Source organism: Mus caroli, unplaced genomic scaffold, assembly GCF_978045245.1.
Source record: "Mus caroli unplaced genomic scaffold, Mus_caroli_1 scaffold_1, whole genome shotgun sequence".
Lineage (NCBI taxonomy): Eukaryota > Metazoa > Chordata > Mammalia > Rodentia > Muridae > Mus > Mus caroli.
Window position 1 is genome coordinate 22,337,533 of NW_028227256.1, and position 16,794 is coordinate 22,354,326.

At 37.2% G+C, this 16,794-nt stretch overlaps 1 protein-coding gene and 1 non-coding gene across 3 annotated transcripts in view; both read right to left on the minus strand.

Moving 5' to 3' along the window:
- The window catches only part of Adgrb3 (adhesion G protein-coupled receptor B3), a 737,533-nt gene that overhangs the window by 195,979 nt on the left and 524,760 nt on the right, over nt 1-16,794 (minus strand). The window lies entirely within an intron of this gene.
- LOC115032358 (U6 spliceosomal RNA) lies at nt 3,560-3,666 on the minus strand. Its single transcript, XR_003838037.1, has one exon. It is a non-coding gene; the product is annotated as a U6 spliceosomal RNA (small nuclear RNA).

A 16,794-nucleotide genomic window follows, 5' to 3' on the forward strand; every position in this document is an offset into this window, starting at 1 on the left:
TTTGCTATGAATTATAATGTAAATATCTGATATGCAGGATATCTGGTATGTGTCAACTGTGATAGCCACAACCTACAGGTTGAGAACCACTGATTTATACTTAGAGAGGACCTAAGTTCATCTCCCTGTGAACCATGGGGTGGCTCAGAACTTTCTAGAACTATAGCTCCAAGAGATCTGCCACTCACTTCTCAACCGTGTGAGTACCAGAGTCTCATGCTCACAGTCCACCTTCACCTCTCTGTATATACACCCAATTAAAAAGAAAACAAACGTTTAAAACATGAAGATGTATACCAGAGATATAAGATACAATTTGCAAAACACATGAAACTGAAGAAGAACGAAGACCAAAGTGTGGACACTTTGCCCCTTCTTAGAATTGGAAACAATCACCCATGGAAGAAGTTACAGAGACAAAGTTTGAAGCTGAGACAAAAGGATGGACCATCTAGAGACTGCCATATCCAGGGAGCCATCCCATAATTAGCCTCCAAATGATGGCACTATTGCAAATACAATATGCAAATACACTAGCAAGTGTTTGCTGAAAGGACCCTGATATAGCTGTCTCTTGTGAGACTAGGCCAGGGCCTAGCAAACACATAAGTGGATGCTCACAGTCAGCTATTGGATGGATCACAGGGCCCCCAAGGGAGGAGCTAGAGAAAGTATCCAAGGAGCTAAAGAGATCTGCAACCCTGTAGGTGCAACAACATTATGAACTAACCAGTACCCCGGAGCTCTTGACTCTAGCTGCATATGTATCAAAAGATGGCCTAGTGGGCCATCACTGGAAAGAGAGGCCCATTGGACTTGCAAACTTTATATGCCCCAGTACAGGGGAATGCCAGGGCCAAAAAATGGGAATGGGTGTGTAGGGAAGTGGGGGGGGGAGGGTATGGGGGACTTTTGGGATAGCATTGGAAATGTAATTGAGGAAAATACGTAATAAAAAATATTAAAAAAAAAACCATGAAGATGAATCCACATTTCTTTGGCTTCACGAGTATATACCATCCCCAAGAATTAGGACAGAATCAAGAGGGTAAATATTAGCGGGAGCTTGTTAGTGTGACGAGAGATGGGGAGAAAATGGGAAGAAGAAACCCTTGTAAAGATGAGTGTTTGAATGGATACAACTGGAAAATGGGACACAAACACCCAGGGCCAAGCAGCAAGGGAGTAGGAGCTGCTTCCTGTTGTTTTGGCCCTGTTTTCTCATTCTATCAGTCTGGGTTTCTCATGCTTCAAGTCCTGAAAGAATGCAATAATGTTCGCTTAATGTGTGATGCGTATTCTCAGTTGATTTTCTTTCTTTCTTTCTTTCTTTCTTTCTTTCTTTCTTTCTTTCTTTCTTTCTTTCTTTCTTTCTTTCTTTCTTTCTCTCTCTCTCTCTCTCTTTCTCTCTCTCTCTCTTTCTTCTTCTTCTTTTCTTCTTCTTCTTCTTCTTCTTCTTCTTCTTCTTCTTCTTCTTCTTCTTCTTCTTCTTCTTCTTCTTCTTCTTCCTCTCTCTCTCTCTCTCTCTCTCTCTCTCTCTCTCTCTCTCTCTCTCCTCTCCCTCCCGTTCTTTCTCTATTTTCTTGCTCTAAGACACCCACTGTCTAGATATCCCATCCTTTCTTATCATACCTGCCTAATCTCTACAGTCAGGAAGGGAGCTGACAGAAAATAGAAAGAATACCGAGTCTGAAAAAGACCTTGCTAAATATGGTGAGTACAATTGGCTGGATGATAGAATGTAAAATATTGAATACAGACCACAGGCATGGGCTATGCTGAAAATATGACCGAGTCCTCAAGGGGGTTTTAGAGAGCAAGTCCATGCCTTGTCTGAAAAGCAAAGGGAAATCAAGTTTATCCTTGATATCAAAATGCAATGTTGATGGGTAGCAATCAATTTTCTGTCCCCTATGTTTATATTTTGGGGAAATAATGACCTAGATAATAATAATCTTCTCCCTAGCACTAAGTAACACTGAAAGAAAACGTTGCCGAGGGAAATCTCATGATAAAGATCCGTGGCGAAAAACTCTGAGTGTACCAGGACGTTTCTGCCTGCTTAAAGATAAGCAAGCGATGCAGCTCGGTGGTGGTATGCTTGCTTAGAATTGGCAGGGCTGTGTTTCAATCCCTAGCACTGAAAGTGAAATAAAGAAGATAGAATCAAGATCGCACAAGAGATTTGTAAATACACCCAAAGAAATCAATAGCCTACTTTTGCCTACTTGGCTGTAAGAAAAACAAACCTCCGAGATTTAAACTTTTGGTCGTGTTAATGGTTTATAAGATTACAGGGAGAAAATTCATAGGCTAAAATTTCTGAGGGTAAAGATTATGGCTAATAATTCTTGTTTTTCCTATATGCTCGTTAATATAGTTTTTCCTCATTCTTCAGACACAGAAGCAGTAACTTAAAGCTACCCATAAGGGCTTATGTCCTTGTTTTCAAACTAATTAGTACTGTTCAATGCAATCATAACATTCAGTGTTTGGAAATGGTTTTTTCACTGTTTGTTTGTTTGTTTGCTGGTTTGTTATTTATGTCCTCTCGCCATCTCTACTTAATTTGTATCTCTGTCATAGCCAGGGCAAAATCACAGCTACAGCATACAGCAAGCTAACTGGCATGTAGTAGACTGTCCAGTAAGTTCCAGTGTAGTGTGTTTCAAATACCCCAGATTTCCTCATCAGGTCTATATTTCACAATAAGGTAATCAAAGCAGGAAGTAATTATTTCAAAAACATGCTGAAGCATCTGTGATATAGCCATACTGCATAATCATATCACTGTTACTATGAATCATATAATAGCAACACATTAGAGTTCCTTTCTTATTTTACTACATCAAAAGTTATTAAAAAGCCAATTCAAGATGACTGTATTTTTTCTGAGGAACCACCAAACTGATTTCTAGATTGGTTGTACAAGCTTGCAATCCCACCAGCAATGAAGGAGTGATCTTCTTTCTCCACATCCTTGACAGTATCTGCTGTCACCTGAAGTTTTGATCCTAGCCATTCTGACTGGTGTGAGGTGGAATCTCAGGGTTGTTTTGGTTTGCATTTCTCTGATGATTAAGGATGTTGAGCATTTTTTCAAGTGCTGCTCAGCCCTTCGATATTCTTCAGTTGAGAATTCTTTGTTTAGCTCTCTACCCCATTTTAAATGGGGTTGTTTGAATTTCTGGAGTTCAGCTTCTTGAGCTCTTTGTATATATTGGATATTGGTCCCCTATCAGATTTAGGATTGGTAAACATTCTTTCCCAATCTGTTGGTGGCCTTTTTGTTTTATTGACAGTGTCTTTTGCCTTTCAGAAGCTTTGCAATTTTATGAGGTCCCATTTGTCGATTCTTGATCTTACAGCACAGGCCATTGCTGTTCTGTTTATGAATTTTTCCCCCGTGCCTACATCTTCTAGGCTTTTCCCCACTTTCTCCTCTATTAATTTCAGTGTCTCTGAAAAAATATGGAATGTGGCATGAATTTGTTTAGCTCTCTACCCCATTTTAAATGTGGTTGTTTGAATTTCTGGAGTTCAGCTTCTTGAGCTCTTTGTATATATTGGATATATATTTGTATATATTGTCATCCTTGTGCAGGGGCCAAGCTAATCTTCTCTGCATCGTTCCAATTTTAGTATATGTGCTGCCGAAGTGAGGACAAGGCTACAACTTCTTAGCCATCCATCTGGAAATAAATTTCTTTATGTGTGAAAAAAAAACTTACATTATTTAAAGTTTGAATCATTGTGATTGAACTTAAATAGAAGCCACAAGGCGGTATGAAAAGGACACTGATGCAAGAGTGGTAAGCTATGGACTTTACCCTAAGGTCCAACAATGATCTACAGTCTTAAGTTAGTGCATAATAGTAGGAGACTGCTATCTTACTTCTAATGGGTAGGAATACTTGTTAATAGGTCAGCTTAAGGATTGGATGTAATTAAGTATATAAAAGCATTTTGTTAATCCAACAGCACCATATCAATATGAGACTTTATGATTAGAGCCTACAAAGATTTTTCTATCCTACAATAAAGTGACATTATAATTAGTAAATTAAATTTAACACACTATATGTATTTTACAAAGTAAAGGCAGTTGAATTTTATTGATGAACAGTCTAAGGTTAACTGTTGACTCATTGTAGAAGAAATTGACCTAAATTATAATAGATTCCTGTTTATAATTCCAAGACAATCCCTAAGGACAGTCATACTGAGCTAGGTTGCACTATTTATTTATTTATTTATTTTCGTCAGACAGAATTCTCCTCAGGAATGAGTGTAGTATTAATGTATGCAGACTCTGATTATACTTGCATTAATACTCCCCTGAACACCTATAAAGCGCTAACAACAGAAATAAATTTATCTCCTTTACCTGTGTCGGTAGTGAATCCTGAACTCTGTCGTTGCTGATGCAATGCCATTAATGAAGCGCTACTAAGGACAGACAATGGTAGGGACCTCCACAGGAGCAGTGGTAGTGTGCATGACATCACTGGTGAACTAGTAATAATGTTTAGGTGAAGACTCCCAAAGCAGCCACCCCTCTGCACCACAACCTATCCTGATGATCCTCCTATTCCTATTCTGATTCTATCAAAGAGAAGAGGTTCCTAATGAACTCAGTGCATTCTGATGTTCATGCAGTAGCTCCAAATTGTGAAACTGCACTTTTTCTTCCATTTCAAAGCCTGCTGGAAGTGCACACAGTGTTCTAAAAGAAACTCAAAGAATATAATGTCACGGAGTGCATCTGTGGAGGAAGAACATGGGCAGGAACACTTCTTTTTAATTAAATTTAAATTTTATCTTAATTTAAAGTACCAATGGGTTAGTGATATATTTTTTTATTTTATATTCATACACATAGGTTGTAAATCTTAAATTTCCTACATATAAAGTGGCATCTATAATCACACTTAATTTATTTGTGGAGCCCAGTGAGGAATGAAAACAAATGGCTTCTACAACATGTGCACGCATATTCTTAGCAAATTCATCAGTCATAATTTAAATAACTAAAAAATATTTTTAAGGTCATTTTTTGAAAGTTAGTTTCATGGCCTTTTGTCTTTGTTCTTAAGGCCTTCATGTGCTGGTGGAACAAAAACACGAGTCTATAATAGAAATTCACGGGATAGAATCTAGACCATGAACTCTAGGAAAAAGATACAGTAAAAATACCTTAGAAGGGTTCTTAGATAACTCCAGAGGAAAATTTACCTCATAGAAGACTACTCCTTTTTCTATCTGCCTAAAGTAAAGCTAAAATATGCACACAACTATTTAGTTTACTTAGAACATTTTTTTTTCTTGGTTCCAGACTTTATTTTACCTAAAAACAATATAACAACTAAGTAAGAAGTTTAAGAAATTCTCCTTTAAAAAATCACATCTCTATATTATTCCTTAAACAATCAGAATCTTGCTTGGACGACTTACATGATAACTTAGTTTATGAATAAGCACAAAATAAAAGGTCTTGAGAGCCTCCAGCTCCTCCATCATCATTGGGGATGTCAGGACCAACATATGCACAAACAATGTGTCATAAGTTGTTGTCTACCTCCCATGGCATCACTAGCTGCTTCCTGCCTTCAAGAGCCTTCACTGTCAGAAGCCTGGAAGCATCATAGACAGGTAGGCTCTTGAAAGACCCTGCATGGTGAATGTTTACATGGAAAACATGCTTCTCCAAAGTGTGCTGGAACAGAACTAACTGACTCTCATTCTGCTTTCCAGTTGGCTGGACTCCAGGGAACACATTTACAGGGCAATCTCTTCAAAGAGGCTGATAAGCCACAGCATGAATAGTGCCAAATGACATTATCATGGAAGGTACACTCACTGTCTGGATTTGAATATCATGAGTCACATAATTTCATTTTCAATGAAACCATCGTTTCATAAATACCCATTCTAATGCAGGCGTATTGGCTACTAAATTTGCCAGGTATGATCATTATGCAGATGACTCATTATAATTTTAGCACACCTGTAAACACTTCATGCAAACAAACGGGTTCTTCAATGATATCTCCTGTCTGGCAAAATTCTCACCCACCAGTCTTTTCTTTCCCTTTCCATACTATGGGTAAACATTTTAATTAAAAAATTACTTTTTGTGTTCAAATCCTTTTTTTGTTTGTTTATTTTTGTTTTTTTCAAGAGAAGGCTTCTGGCTGTTTTGGAACTCGCAGAGATCCACCAGCCTCTGCCTCACAAGTGCAAGGATTAAAGGCTTGTGTTATCCCTGCTTCGTGCACTAAAGCCAGTCAACCAAACACATCATTTCCTTTTTTTTAAAGACCCATTTAGCAGATTTTCCAAGGAAAACTGATTATATTCTCTCTCAGCCCCACTCCCTCATCCATACCCTTCCCATAAACATACATACAATATTAATTGATTTGAGGTTCCTAATTTTTAGAAACCACAAAGGGTAATTAACTGATAAGAAGTAATTACATTTTAGTTATAACATTTAGCATCCTACTTATTGTCCCATAGCTTAATCTAAATACTGAAGAACCAATTCTGCTGTGTACAGGGGATTAAAAATCCAAGCAGTTGATAGACCGTAATTTTATACAAGTATTTTGCATGCCCACATTGAAAGAGAACTCTCCTCTCAGCTTTTTCAGAAGACTGAAATTCACAGTGGTTCCTCTAAAAGCCTGAAAGGCATCCTTTAGTGAAGTTGTGGTCAATGAGATGGATACAATTTTACATTCTATTTTGTTAGTAAAGTGTTGCAAGGTGACCCAAGATTGGCTTAGGTCTTTTATTTGGTAACATACTTGGACAGTGACCTGAACTTCATCTGGAGGATACACAGTTTCTTTTACCCCCCTCTGGAGGATACACAGTTTCTTTTACCCCTCTGATGTTCTGTCAGCAGAACTCTTCACCTAGGGACTGGTTATCTGTTCCCCCTGTTAATATCACTCCAATGCCCAGTGTGTTTTTATTTTTATTATTATTATTTTTTTTGCTTTTAAATTTTAATTTATTAATTATTACATTATTTACCTATTTTTTTTACAAAGAGTTCTTTATTAGATATTTTATTTACATTTCAAATGCTATCCCGAAAGTTCCCTATAACCTGCCCCCGCCCTGCTCCCCTACCCACCCACTCCCACTTCTTGGCCCTGGCATTCCCCTGTACTGGGGCATATAAAGTTTGCAAGACCTAGAGGTCTCTCTTCCCAATGATGGCCGACTAGGCCATCTTCTGCTACATATGCAGCTAGAGACATGAGCTCTAGGGGTACTGACTAGTTAATATTGTTCCACCTATAGGGTTGCAGACCCCTTCAGCTCCTTGGGTACTCTCTAGCTTCTCCATTGGGGACCCTGTGTTGCATCCTATAGATGACTGTGAGCATTCACTTCTGTATTTGCCAGGTACTGGCATATCCTCACACGAGCCAGCTCTATCAGGGTCCTTTCAGCAAAACCTTGCTGGCATATACAATAGGGTCTGCGTTTTGTGGCTGATTATGGGATGGACCCCCGGGTGGGGCAATCTCTGGATGGTTCTTCCTTCCATCTCAGCTCCAAAATTTGTCTCTATAACTCCTTGCATGGGTATTTTGTTCCCTATTCTAAGGAGGAATGAAGTATCCACATGTTGGTCTTCCTTGTTCTTGATTTTCTTGTGTTTTGCAAATTGTATCTATGTGTTTTTAAATCAAGAATTATAATTACTTTTCTTTTAGACATTGGATCGCTTTGAGCCCTTTTGGCCATGCAGACTGGATTGTTGTTCTAACTAAATGTTAGATGTTCCTAACTAAAGCATAGAGGTAACTCACAGACAATACATTGTAATCACATATTCAAAATGTATTTGGGATCAGATTATTTATTGCACTAGGCCATCATTTACCATTTGGGAATTCACAATATGCTAATTGCTTCTCAGCAGGTACAGAAGTCATCTTGTATTCTTTACAATTTAAAACTCAATGATAAGAGAGGCCTGCTTTTGAAAGATAAGGTGCATGCACATTTTTATTTCCTTCAATTACAGGAATCAAGACCTAAATACAGCAACCTGAAGATCAACCTCGTTCCTTGTAAGGGAAGTGATAAAGTTGAATGTGGTCTTTTAAGAGTTCAGAAAGCATTTCACTATTCAGAGGACATGTAGTGTGAATGGTAGAAGATAAAAATAAAAAGCAACAGTTTTTTTTTTTTTTAATTGTGTTCATACTTGGAGGGATGTACTAGGTTCTCCTCTGTGTGAAAATGTCCCTGGATCTGGTCTACATTGGTGTTGCAGTAACACAGCCATTTTCTTTTAATGTAGGATGTGTGGGGCTTACACGTTCTCCAAGCAGCCCCAATTGGCAAGAAGAGCTAAAGCAAATATTTTAAATTAAAATGTTCATGTATAAACATCTGTAAATCTTCAAGATGAGTTTTCATGCTCCATTGCTCCCTGTTCCAGCCAGGTTACCTATATTTCATAAATAATAGAGCTAGAGAAGGCAAGCTATTCATACACTAAAACTAGTAGATTCTGAATTTTCAATAAAGTTTGTTTTCTCAAAACAAGTGGAACTGTATTTATTTCTCTTGTTTTTTCATGTGCAAGTTATTTTTTTAAAAGAAGCAATTTGAAGACTAATTCTACCTTAGACAAATCTAAAAAGAACTTATCTAATGCTTAATTAAAAAGAAAAAAAAGGGCTGGTGAGATGGCTCAGTTGGTAAGAGTACCCGACTGCTCTTCCGAAGGTCTGGAGTTCAAATCCCAGGAACCACATGGTGGCTCACAACCACCCATAATGAGATCTGACTCCCTCTTCTGGAGTGTCTGAAGACAGCTAGAGTGTACTTACATATAATAAATAAATAAATCTTAAAAAAAAAAAAGAAAAAGAAAAAAGAATTATTAGGCTGAAGAGATGGCTTCGTAGTTAAGAAAACTCACTGCTCTTGCAGAGGACCATGGCTCAGTTCCCAGAGGCACCAACATATTGGGGCTCAAAACCACCTGCAAGTCCAGCATAGTGATAAGCATGCGGGCGTGCATGTGCATGTACATGCACACACCCATTAAGAAAATAAATGAATATATCTCTTTTAGAAGTACGGAAACCCTTTGGCAAGTCTTATCCTATCTGTATATAATGCACAGGTCTCTCTGCAAGTTTTTTTTTAATTTTTACATACTTAGAATAAAATAATTTAGACCAGATATTTAAAAATAAATTCTTAAGCAATTTAAAAATCACGCTAAAACTCTTTTCTAGTCAGCAAATATCCCCCCATTAAAACTATGTATTTTAGGTAACACGGATAATTATCAAAACATTTTCATTTTCAGTATTTTCCCATTTGGTATGAGTCTTCAATCTAAGTTCCTATGAAAGCATCTTTTATCTTTTAACAAAGATCCATGTATGTCTCTGTACTTATAAAGAAACCAAGTAAGCTAAAATCGTTTAAAAGTCAAAAAAAAAAATCAAGTCTTTAGTCAGTCAGCAGACTTGTGTGAGTTTGCAATTTCAATCAAAATGTAAACAATATTACTTGTGCATTTTATAAATGCTTGATGGCGCTTTTATTGAACAGAAAATCCCATGTACAAATAATACACACAAACAAACTAGAGATGTATTCTCGCAGTATTTTACTTTAAATTTTTCTTATTCTGTTCCTTTTTTTCCCCCCAAAGAGTTTGTGGTTTTAGTGGTGGTGACTATAAAGGGGATGATTATTTTTTTGTGTTTTTGTTTTGTTTTTATTTGGGTGGTAGAACACTACACTTCCATTTTATATGAAGTTATATGAGAATAGGCAACCTGTCACAGCAGTCTGTCAGGTTCCCACAGCAGTATGCACTAAGTGAGGGAAATGATCCTCAAAATCAGCAGATGGGGACCTAGGACCTATTTCTTTGTAATGGATGAGCCATCAGAGAACCACTGACTTCAGTCATGACATGCCACATCTAGAGATGGTGGGACCACAAACTTGATCAATCTATTTCTTTGCTGGAGAGACCAATATAAAGGTCAGAAGGCTCTACTCATAACGAAGTTATGAAGATTGAAAAGGCTTCTTCCTCTCTGTTGTCTACACATCAAAATAGATTTTAGAGCTCTTATGCATAATTTTTTGACAATGTATTTTTACTTCAATCTCTATAAAACTATTGCAACATTTAAATTTTCATATAATACATTATATAATGCAATGAAGATTAATGTCACAATTTTTTCATTGTTAGATTTATAAGGCATAAGGATATCTTTTGAGGAGGTTTTCTTTCTTAAAATTGAGTTTGCTTATTCCTACAAAGTTTATTTTCATTCACATATTTCCAAATCTGTACTATTTCAGAAAACTCTGAAACACACACACTAACACTCACACACACACACTAACACACACAAACACACACACACACACTCACTCACACACACACACTCACACACACACTAACACTCCCTCACACACTCACACACACACACACTAACACACACTCACTCACACACACACACTCACACACACACACTCACACACACACTAACACTCCCTCACACACTCACACACACACACACTAACACACACTCACTCACACACACACACTCACACACACACACTAACACTCACACACACTCACACACACACTCACACACACACACACATCTAAGAATCTTTAAACGAATCAAATGTAATTTAATATAGAAGATTAATCTATGGTTATATTTTTACTTTCAACATGTTGTTCTTAATTACAGAATAATAAACATTTGGAATCAATAATCTCTGCATTGCACAGCTTTCAGTGTTTTATGTGTATTTTGTTAAAGATCTTTGTAACCTAAATCTTGGGTCTATGTCACTCAGCAATTAAAAGTTATTGGAATCCTTCTCCGGTTGGAGTTTGAAAGAATTGAGGTTTCCCAATGCCCCAAAGCCCTCTGCATTTTAAGCACTCTACTTTTTAAATCCGGAGTCTTTAATACTTATAACTTGAAGCACTTAGAAGAAGAAAGTACCACAATAATTCTAAATCAGCATGTGTAATGCAGGGCAAAAGGCACTAAGTACTTGTAGCTTTTCTGTTTCAGTGAAACTCTTTCAATTTGTAATCAAGTCAACAGGCTTTTATAGAATGGCATTTCAAAACACACCGAGTAATCTCCAATTTCACCAAACTATGGTGAGATGAAAAGAATACACTTAAGAGTAATACATAAAAACATAAACAATATGATTCTTCCAAAATGTAAGAGGAAGCGAAATAGTCCTGTAAGGTGTTTAGTTGGAATGGAACAATAGTATGTAGGTAGAGGGTCATATTCATAAGATAATAATAGGAAACAGCTCAGAGTCTTTTGAAGTTTTGCAAGGAAGTGGTTTTAAAAAATACAGGATTACTGGTTTATTTAGCATTTTAGCACATGATATGTTGGAGTAAATTCAACAGGGTTGTGAGCAATTGGGCACATATTTCTGATATTGTTTTATTCTGTAGCCTGAGGTTTATAGTTTCAAATTAGCCATATAGTATGGTTATTTCCATTAGGAAAATGTAGTAATGCTATAACTTAGGGCCCTTTCCTTGGAGAGTCAGTTGTTAAATACACACCAGGTACCAATTAGTTTTTGTAATAGACTCTTATGGATGTAGGAAGTAGAGGGGCACCTTTCTCAGGTTGCTTCTAATAAAGTTGGGACAATATTCTTGATGAGAATAAGGGAAAATTATCTGCAGATAAAGAAAGAGTACAGTGTAAAGAGCTGGCTAAAATCATGTTGGCACTTTAACTCTTCTGTCTGCAGTAAGTTATACTATTCCCTCCCTTTGATCCAGCCTCTGATCCAGTGCAGTTTCAGTGTCAGTAGAACAACAGGCCAACCTGATAGTCTGCAAGTAGGAAGAATCTTAGATCCTTCAGAAGCCTCAGAGCCCGTGAAGCATAACAGGCCAGATTCCCTGGACAGGCTGGGATGTAGGAGACATGTGGAAATTCTGGGAACAGCTACCCTGGACAACTTAGTGTGTGATTGTTAGGGTGAGGGGTCTGCATTTTGCTGAGAAGTTTGAGTAGAGAAGGGGCAGTAGAGATACCCTTGAGGTGAGTCAGTTTGGTGTCAATGTGAGATGCAGGACTGATCTGAGTGGGGAGGATAGAGCTGAAAGTTTAGAGAGAGGATTACTGCAGGAGTTGTGCCTCTCAGCATTTCAGGTTCTTTGGAAAAGACTTATTTTTATTGTTTTTAATATTGTGTATATATACACATATATTTGTAAATATAAAATATATATATTCTTGATGAGAATATAATGTGTGTATATATGTATATTGTATGCAGATATAATATATACAGTATAATGTATATACATTATATAGTATAATGTAGTACAATATGTAATATATAATGTATATATGTATATTGTACAACACACATTTAATATATATATATATATATATATATATATATATATATCACATATGTTTCTGTGTGTGTGTGGGTCTGCGAATGTGAATGCAGTACTGTGAACTAAACTAGGGTCCTCTGCAAGAGTGTCTGTACTGGCTAGTTTTGTGTCAACTTGATACAGCTGGAGTTGTCACAGAGAAAGGAGCTTCAGTTGAGGAAATGCCTCCATGAGATCCAACTGTAACGCATTTTCTCAATTAGTGATCAAGGGGGAAAGGCCCCTTGTGGGTGGAACCATCTCTGGGCTGCTAGTCTTGGTTCTATAAGAGAGCAGGCTGAGCAAGCCAAGGGAAGCAAGCCAGTAAAGAACATCCCTCCATGGATTCTGTATTCTGACCTGCTTGAGTTCCAGTCCTGACTTCCTTTGGTGATGAACAGCAGTATGGAAGTGTAAGCTGAATAAATCCTTTCCTCCCCAGCTTGCTTCTTGTTCATGATGTTTGTGCAGGAATGGAAACCCTGACTAAGACAAGTGTCAAAACCTCTTAACCACTAAGCCCTCTTTCCAGTTTTATAATTCAGGTCCTGATGTTTGTCATTGGAAAGGATAAATGGTCCTGATCTGAAAACTGGGGCAGAAGATGGTATTTTCAGAGATGCTCTATTAGACAAACTATAGATAATAATGTAAACGTAAGAAAGTATCAAAAATGGATTCTGTACATTCATCTCAATAAGTCTGCTTTGGCAATCAAACCCAAGAAATCTTGGCATGAAGACATGTGTATACACATAAATACTGTTTATTAGACTGAAAGATTTAGGAAGACTTAAATAGTTACAATTACTGAAGTGTAAAAGTATTCAATGGGCATGAAATCACAATACTTAATAAAATTAAAATATTCTAATACCATTAAATATATATTATCAAAATAATTTTCTTGAAAGCATTTTAAGTCTATGATACAATGCCTATTGGATAATATAAAATAAAGCAAAAATCAACCTTTAAAAATATCTCAACTGTATAAAAGTTTTGAAAAACTTGCAAGAGAATTTTTTATTTTATTTTCTGAGACAGGATCTTTCTACATCGCCTGGGATGTCCTGGAACTCACTCTGTAGACCAGGCTGGCCTGGAGCTCACAGAGATCCAACTGCCTCTGCTTCCTGAGTGCTGCAATTAAAGGTATGTGCCACCACGCCCCAAAAATCTTCAAAGAGAATTTAAGCCTTTGGTAATTTAAGGTTCTTTTGAATTTGGTGAAATTCGGCATCTTTGATGTTATCATACGCCATACATAGTACTTTCAGAGATAAGAAAGAAAGGAAGGAAGATGAGTTACTAGTTCAATCTGTGTAATTAGAAAATGTCTCTTTTAAAAAAATAGGGATTCTTGAATCAAAGGTTTATGGATGAATAAAATACCAACAAAATAAGTATATGATTTCATTTAAAGTAGTAAGCTATATTATTTGCTACATCAATGGGCAGACGACTCATTTCTTCACCTCTCTGATAACTGCACCCTCTAAGCTGACATGTTTTCTATAAGCAATGTCTGGGTGAATATGTCCATGAGTAATCTCTTGCTTGTGTGTTGCCTCCCTCACTTTCACTTGGCCTCTTTTCAGTCATGAAATCCTTTCTGTGTTCTCATCAATGTGAGCTTCTTGTCCCCAGGCTGATCTTTAGGGGTTTGGGCACATTGTCCTGGTCCCCGAACCTTTTTATCCATCTGACATTATTGAACCTAGTCTTCTTCCCACTCCCTGTAGGTCATGCTCTCTGCAGAGTAAGGACAAAGAGTGGTAATGACTTACAATCAGATTAAAAAAAATCAATGCTACAAGGTTAATTAACTATTGTAATATCTCTCCCATTTACACCATGCTATACTTTTCAAAAACCAGATGTGCCCATCTTCATTCCCATTGCTCCATCTAAGTTCAGGCTAGCGTTCTTTTGTACTTAGAAGACCATAGATAGTTATCTTATACTTATGGTGTCCATGAAGTGACCTGGAAAATATAATTTGTTACAAAAATTTAAAAAATGAATAAATGAAGCAGGGCTTTTGTTCTGATGGAAGTAATTATTCATTGGTTTCTGAGTTCCGCAATAATAATAATTCAAATGTGTGTCCTATTCTGGAGAGTTCTATCTGATCAAGGACACGTTTATAATTCTTGTGTCTCTATTTCCTGTCTTGTCTTCACGGTGTCCCAGAAACACTGGCATTCTCTCTGACCTTTGGTCTGTCTGTTCTCAAGGCCTGGGAGGATTGGGCCAGATACCCAGCTCAAATGCTCTGGCTGCCCTGAAGACCAAAAATCTTTAATGTGTGTTCCTTATGGAGGATTGACCTGGCTATACAAGGCAGCCTCATGTCTTACCCACCTGCCCCCAAATATCTTTCTGCTCTCTTACCTTTCATCTATATGAAGAAGTATATTTTGGGGTCTATCTATATTGGTACTTGTTCTATCAGAATACTGTATTCTCATTAGACTTAGTTTTAACATTAAGATAAAAGTATCCATAGTTGTGGAAAGACAGATGCTTGTGCCTCTTTCATGAAAATATATATGGACATAGGTTCTCAAGTGTATGAGAATCTTGATAAGGACACAAGCACAAATTTTTCTGCCCCTTCTTCCTCTTTGCATGACCTTCAATTTCAAGGCCACAATACAACCCAGAGAGCCTTATAGCTGTAGTCATGATGGATGAGACATTTAGCCAGCTACACATTACATTCCCCTTGTATCTTACTGGCAAGAATTAATCACATGACTAAACATCTCTGAAAAGAGTGCTGGCTGAGATAGTATTCATTCCGTCTGATGTGTCAGAATTAAGCAAGGAGCACTGTCCAGAAAGGAAAAAGTGGGAAATATATTGCAACCTTTTCATAATCTACATTATGAAAAGACCATATTATGAGGTTTCTTGTCTTCATCCTGTGTACCTCCTTCACATTCTGAACTCTAGGCTTTCTCTCCAAGTAGTCACAACACAGCTCCTTAATGGTCCTTTGTTTACATCCAGGGAATAGCACAAAGAAACAGTTTCCCAGGTTGCTTTTTTTTATTAGAAAAGAATACTGTGTCCTAGTACACACTTTGAACAAGTCCCCTCTAATCTCACAGTGCATATCAGACTTAGTAACTGAGTCCAGGGAGACATTTCCCTGATCCACCTGGGCTAAGTCACATATACATTTAAAGAACCAGAAACAGAATTACTTTACTCTAAAGTGAACTTTAGTAGGAGAGATGAATGCCTTGCTGGTAATCAACTAACTATAGAGGATCAGGAGCAGAATAGCCCATTTAGAAATATAATGTATTTCTGAATTCAAGTCACACAAAATATTAAAAATGATGTTGTCTCCTAATTAATTTTGTTTATTATTATCCATTCAGTCACCTATTAGTTATATATTTTTTTTACTAAAGTAAACCTAAGAACTACAGCATCCCAACAAAAGTCACCCATCATAGCTTAAAGGGTGGTTATTAGGAATTGAGATTTGCTGTAGGTACAAAATACACATAGGTTTTCAACGATTTGTTATGAGAAAGAAGGTGTAAGTTAATAGCTCTTAAATAACTTTTAAGATGATTACCTGTTTTAATGATAATATATTTGCCTTAATGAAATATGTTGCAAGAACTAAATTTATTGTTTTTCCTTTCACTCTTTAAAATGGCGATTAGTACCCCGAGCTCTTGTCTCTAGCTGCATATGTATCGAAAGATGGCCTAGTAGGCCATCACTGGAAAGAAAGGCCCATTGGACTTGCAAACTTTATATGCCCCAATACAGGGGAATGCCAGGGCCAAAAGAATGGGAATGGGTGGGTAGGGAAGGAGGGGGGGTATGGGGGACTTTTGGGATAGCATTGGAAATGTAATTGAGGAAAATATGTAATAAAAAAATTTAAAAAAAAGAAGACTACAAATTATGTCATTTGCTTACTTTTTTTTTGTTTTCAACAGGACAGCACTGACAGAAATGCTGATTACCGTCCAGTATAGTCCTTCATGTGTGCAGCCTACTTAGACTTCCTGTACCTGTAAGTAAATAAATTACTGACAGCTGTCTTGCTCTAACTTCACGGCTGTATCCCTCATCGACTCACTTTCCAAGGTTTTGCTCCCATCCCTTACAATGGTATCTTCCCAATAGGAAGCCATCATTTGCCATTCTCCATTACAACACAGCTTTCCCTATATGCTTGCATGGCAAGGAACAACCTTTGCTTTATGTTACCGAAGTGTTGGCATGTTTTGAAGAGTTTGATCAACTTCATGATTTCTTTATCGGGCAGAAATGACACTTCTGGATATTTCTATATTCTC